The sequence below is a fragment of the Hippopotamus amphibius genome, chromosome 3 (assembly GCF_030028045.1).
Source record: "Hippopotamus amphibius kiboko isolate mHipAmp2 chromosome 3, mHipAmp2.hap2, whole genome shotgun sequence".
NCBI lineage: Eukaryota > Metazoa > Chordata > Mammalia > Artiodactyla > Hippopotamidae > Hippopotamus > Hippopotamus amphibius.
Window position 1 is genome coordinate 45,582,522 of NC_080188.1, and position 6,458 is coordinate 45,588,979.

A 6,458-nucleotide genomic window follows, 5' to 3' on the forward strand; every position below is an offset into this window, starting at 1 on the left:
ATATGTATTTAGCTCTAAAATAAAGATGTTTTCTCTAAGCTGTGACCTGGAAACTTGTAGTAGAGAAGCGTAGAGTCATATACAATTATACCACTTCAAGGAAATGCGACAAAACATCTATAATTCAAACTGTTACCCAATTCTTAGAAAACAGCAAACAAGTCAAGAAGAGCATGGTTTTTGGGAAATATTTGGCTCCATATTTTTCCTAAAGAATGTGCCTCATTTGCAGAGATGGTGAAAGTTGAGCATTGGACTATGAACACTATCACTTTATTAAGTGATATTGATTGCAGTTTGGGAATGTTTGTTTTGAGATAAAAATGTATTACAGGGGCTTCCTAGGTGGCACAGTGGTTAAGAATCTGCCTGCCAATGCAAGTGACACGGGTTTGATCCCTGCTCCAGAAAGATCCCACATGCCGCGGAGCAACTAAGCCCATGCGCCACAACTACTGAGCCTGCACTTTAGAGCCCGTGAGCCACAACTACTGAGCCCATGTGCTGCAACTACTGAAGCCCAGGCGCCTAGAGACTGTGCTCCACAACGAGAGAAGCCACGGCAATGATGAGCCCACGCACCACAACAAAGAGTAGCCCCCACTCACCGCAACTAAAAAAGAAAGCACGCACACAGTAAAGAAGACCCAACACAGTCAATAAAATAAATAAATAAATTTTTAAAAAAATATATTACAGTGCTCGAATTTAAGACAGGACTAAACATCATGTGGATCAAACAACCAGAATTCTGTATGAGTATACCATCACTGTCAGTCCAGTGCAATCTAATTTGACACGCCATACCTTTAGTATGCTATTGTATATTTACATGGCTCTCATGCCATGTGCTCCACTCTCCCCAGAGTGCCCTGAGGGAGGTAAGAAAAGCAGAAGCAGTAGGAGAAGTGAGCTAGTTTGAAGCCACTTCAGGACTCAAGGCATCTCACTGCCACTCAGCCTGGGAGGGAGCTACTCCATCTGCCAATGGCATCCTCTGGAATTGCTTCTATGGAATAGCTCAAGGTGCTCTGCTTCATCTGGGTTTCCAAGAGGAAATTCTAAGGTTGACTTCAAAGAGGCTATGGCTCATTTTTTTCTTGTTCATCTGTGGGCTGCTAAAGAATCACCCCTTTCTCCTCCTGAGCTCCATTTACTGGACTCTGGGATAATGATGGAGATGTCCTTCAAATATCTCAGCTACTAAGATAATATAACACCCTCACCCCTTAAGAGAGAGACACTTTCATGTTCAACTACTGAAAGAAGTAGTATTGGTTTCTTTGGTACTTGAGATGATGTTATGAAATGATGAAATCACTATACTTGATAGCTTTAAAGATTAATTTTTTGCAACCCTCTCTAACCCTAGGTTTTAGTGAAAAGAGAGAACATTCAAAAGAAGTTCTTTCTCAGAGATTGTATTTTCAATTGACCTTTACTTGATTATTTTTAAAAATCTAAACTTTTATATGAAGCCCATGTATCTTTAACAATCCTAAATTCCTTGTTTGCATTGTAACCAAAGAATCTGTAGAGTAAATTGACTGTTAGCATTAGATTTCTATTTCACTGAAAAGTACAGGATGCTTCTTATTTTAGAAAGTTAAAACAAGTATCAAATATGAAATCTTAAATTACATGTTAAAAAGACATATTACATATATGTTATACTATTTTAAATGTAACCAGAAAAGTTAATTTTTTCTTAATTACTGCTGGTTATTTCTCTCTCTTCTGATTGACCAAAACAGTTAATAATATTTCACAAAATTTTATAAGCATTAGAAATTGTAGAAAAAAATTTATATACTAAAATAGACTTTAGGAAGATTTATACCTGGTTATGTGATTAAATAAATTAATCTCACATGCGGTTAATAGATTTATCTCAGTTGGATCTACTGTTTGTTATTTAGATAATGCCTAGTAAGAAATATAGTCAAGTAACGTTGAAATTTTAACAATATTTATTCAGTGTAAAGGCATATTTCCTCTTTGAAAAATGTTTAGTGAACACTCATACTATAATTTATTCTAAATAGATTGGATTATTTTACAAGTTTTAGTTAAACTACACTAAGTGCAATCAAGCCCTGGAGGACAATAACATAGTACAGGCCAGTTTAGCTGGCTTTAGAATTCTATCTCCAATTCTCCAGTCAATATCTAATTAAAAGGTTGGCGGGGAGGGGAAATTGGACAAAGATAGTCAAAAGGTAAAACTTCCAATTATAAGATAAATAAGTACTAGGGATGCAATGTAGGAAATGATAAACACAATTTACATTGCTCACAGGGAGATCAACTTGATGATTGTGATGACCTAGAGGGGTGGGAAAGGGAGGGTGGAAGGGAGGCTCAAGAGGGAGCGGATATGGGGATATACATATACATATAGCTGCTTTACTTTGTTGTACAGCAGAAACTAACACAACATTGTAAAGCAATTATACTCCAATAAAGATGTGAAAAAACAACAACAAAAAACATTGCTATATGTCATATATGAAAGTTGTTAAAAAAGAGTAAATCCTTAGTTCTCATCAAAAGTAAAAAAAATTTTTTTATTTCTTCAATTTTGTATCTATGTGAGATGATGGATGTTCACTAAAATTATTGTGGGAATCATTTCATGATGTATGTAAGTCAAATCATTGCACTGTACACCTTAAGCTCATACAGTGCTATATGTCAATTATATCTCAATAAAACTGGAAAGAAAAAAAAGTTCCTTCCAACTCAAAAAAAAAAAAAAGGAAAAGTAGATACATTGCAGATTTTCAACTCTGCAATTTGGAAACTGAATCCACTAAAACAATGATAATATTAAGCTAAGATCAACTGCAAAACATTTGTGTTTTATATTAATAAAATAGATAAAATGTCACCAGTGGAAATACTTTGCTAGTCACACCTACTAAGTTTATTCCTTCCTCAAAATTACTCACGTTAATAGAGCTATCAGCAACATTAACAAAAGTGCCCTTTAAATAAAAATTCATAAAGTATGTTCACTTCTCTGTAATTTAAGTTTAGGTGGTAAAGACCAACAAAACACAGGTATCATTCTTTATGTTTCTTGTCCATAAACACAAGTAAAAGTCTATATTATTTTACTACAAACAATACAATATGTGCTACAATATAAGAACATCAACTATATGGTCTAATTTTAACAGAGTTATTCAGGGGCAGTCTCACTTATAAATAAAACTCAAAATTGATGGGTTCCATAACATGGGATTGAGTGTTTCTCTCCTATATAAAATTATAGTTTCTTCTTAGAAATAACAGATTAATATGTGTGACTTCTTATATTGAGTAACAATGACTGAGTAGCAAAAAGTTTGAATTTGCCACCAGTATACTCTATTTGAAAAGTGGCAAGAAGCCACATAATTTCGTTGCTGCTCAGAGGTAATGCTCTTCCCACTTGCCATCTGCTCCCATGTCCTGGACCCACTCACTGGAAACCAGTTCAACTCCAGTACCCGCATACTGTCTGGTCTCACCAGCTCCGCTCAACCTCCCTGACAATGGACCCCTTGGCAGAGCTGCAAATTTCTTACTGTTAATTGGAGGCACTATTTATAGAAGGCTTGCTAAGTGTTTAATTCCCATCAAAGCCCTATTGGCAGATCCTGTTATGATGTTTATTTTATAAGACGACAAACTGAGGCTTGGCTAGGTTAAGTAACTTGCTAAAGGACAAACCAGTAAGTGGCAAAGCCAAGATGTGAACCTCTCTTACTTCAGAATTGGATGCTTAACTCACGGACTCCCATTTAATTATGATTATTCTTTCATTGTTTGCTGCAGTCTTAAATTATTCAGAAATCCTTTTCAATTGTGTGTGTGTGTGTGAGAGAGAGAGACAGAGAGAGAGAAGTCTCTGTTGATTTGTGGAAAATAATAAAATTTAGCTGAACCCTCAATTCAGACCTTTCAAGTCGGCTGGTTGAATGCAACGTTGCAACCATAAGTATACTCAGGAAAAAGGAGAAGTCACAGGAGTCTAGTATCTTTTCCAGGCAAACCACAATTCCCGGTAAAGAACTTGAGTGCGACCCCTGTTAGAAAAGGGAGGTGGGTTTGGTGACCACACTTACCTCCAAGCCCTTCCTTCTTTTCCCGTCCCCCTCCCCACATTCTTACCTTGGTCAGGAAAGGGTGTTCTGAAAAAATCAAAAGGGAAAGTATGTCCGGGTTTCAGGCTGCTCTGACACAAGCGCACCTTCAACTTGGCTACCTACGGAGTTTGCTTTCTAACAACTTGCCCTCAACTTGACCTCAGGGAGTGGATTAGAGGGGATTTTTTCCCCATCCCCATTTTCACCTGCTGCACTGTGTGTAAGAGGAGACTTTTTACCTTAGTTGTTGAGCTGAACCTGCTCCGGAGTTTGTTCCCCTGCTCAGTCACAAACTCAGATGATCATCGGAGAGTCCGTGCTCGCTCACCTGTCCGGGAGGTGGAGGGGGAGGGGCAGGGGGAGGGGGAGGTCGGAGCCAAGTGTGGGAGGAGGGGCGCGCACGCTCCTGCCAGAGCGCGGCTCCCTCTGCGCCTGGCAGTGACCCTCTCAGGAACATCAAGCCCAAGAAGCTGTTAATTATTACTCCTTTTCGCCACTGCAGGGAAGTGTTAGAAACCTGAGCCACTCCCTGTGCCTCAGTGCATGTTGGGAGTGTTTACTTTCTTCGGAGCAGCTGATAGGAACACTCCTTTGCTCCTGTCACACATCTTGAGGACAAGTGAAGTGACCTGCTGGTTAACGCTTTACCCTCTGAACTGGACGGATTCTAATCTCTCCTCTCTAGTCTGTAGAGAAATAGCCTTTAAGAAATGATACCAACTAGGACTGAATATCATTATTCACGTCTTTCTTTTGAAAATTTTCTCTTTTAATCAGAAATTTCTTAATTTCCCCCCTTGTTCCTTTGCCGCCTCCTTTCCTTACTGCCACCGTTTCACACAGAGCAGTGGTTCTCACAGCTCAGAGTGAACCAGAGCCACCTCTGTGTCTTGCTAAACTCTCGTAACCCTCGGGCCCCAGCACCCATGAGACTCTGATCCAGTAGATCTGGGGTAGACGGCGGGTATTTTTAAAATAAGCTTCACAGAAGAATCGGGGAGACATCAAAATTTCAAAACTATTATAATAAAAGTATACAAGAGGAAATGAATAGCAATTTAGTCACTGCCTAGTGAATTGTGTTTGGAGACTGCTTTTCCTCAATACCTCTAATTTTAAAAAAGGCACTAAAATCTAATTAACTAGACTTATTATGGTGATGATTTCACAATATATGTAAATACTGAATCATGTTGTACACCTGAAACGAATATAATATTAGATGTCAATTACACCTCAATTAAAAAGAAAGGAATGGACAAAGGAACTGACAGTTAAAAAAAAGAAAAAAAAAAAAGAAGAGCGCTCTCTTTGAAAACTACCAAATACCAAAGCTTTTTATTTTTACTTAAAATTAATAAAATCAGACCCCCAAAAAGGGCACCAAAAACTTAGACACTCAGATGACAGATGGTCTGGAAATAGTGCATTTATTTACAGGCACACAAATGCACTTTTTGGTATCACTGGTACTTTACCTGTTTCCTATGTAAAGCACTTTGATAATGAAAAAAAAAAAAAAAAAGGAGGTTATTTTACAGGTACAAACCTCAGAGCCCTCAAAAGGAATTAAATATAATTTGTACATTGCGTTCAGTAGGCAGAGTTGATTTCTGGTGTCCTGCATATTCAAATGTCAAATTAACAGACCAACCATCACTCTAGATTTGCAGGTTACATGTTGTTATAGAACTTTAAGGATTCTCTGTGCTCAGAAGGTCAGACAGTTTATCTAGTTACCTTGTGGAGCGTGGAGACCAGGGATGATCAGACTGATCATTCTTTGGGCTATTTTAATAAACCAAACTGAATCAGGCAAATGGGCTTATTGGATCACAATCAAAGCTTCTACCACCTCACATATGAGGACACTGGGACTTGGTATTACCTGTGGGTACTCATTTGATGGCCATGTTGGCCCCACACCCCCCCTTTGTGACTGCTGGTACAGACTCACCTTTGATTGATGACTAACAGGAGCTGCCGTGTCCACAACTCCTGGGCTCCAGAACCTCTTTGTGCAAATCATGCCCCACTCCCATTTTTTGCATTTGTTTATTGTCAGTATCAGAGAAACCTTGCTTTGCCTTTTTTATCTGAAAGCATCCTTGAAGGCTTTATTCTGATTACTGGTTTTTAACTGGTTTCCTTTCACTAGTTTCAGTGATTCCTTTTGTTCTGGAGTACTTAACATTTTATAAATATGTATGTTTAATTTGTAATGTAAAAAATACATAATTGCACATGTACAATGTGGAAAATTTGAAAAGCACAGACATGTAGTGGGAAAAAGTCACCTACAATTCCATCTCTCAAACATAGTTA

At 38.1% G+C, this 6,458-nt stretch overlaps 1 protein-coding gene across 1 annotated transcript in view; it reads right to left on the reverse strand.

The window, feature by feature from the left end:
- Positions 1–4,608, reverse strand: part of RASSF6 (Ras association domain family member 6) — a 57,102-nt gene extending 52,494 nt beyond the window's left edge. The window contains exon 1 of the mRNA XM_057728050.1: positions 4,373–4,608. The gene's annotated coding sequence lies outside the window, so the exon portion shown is untranslated. The remainder of the gene's footprint in view (positions 1–4,372) is intronic.
- Positions 4,609–6,458: the final 1,850 nt, after the last annotated feature.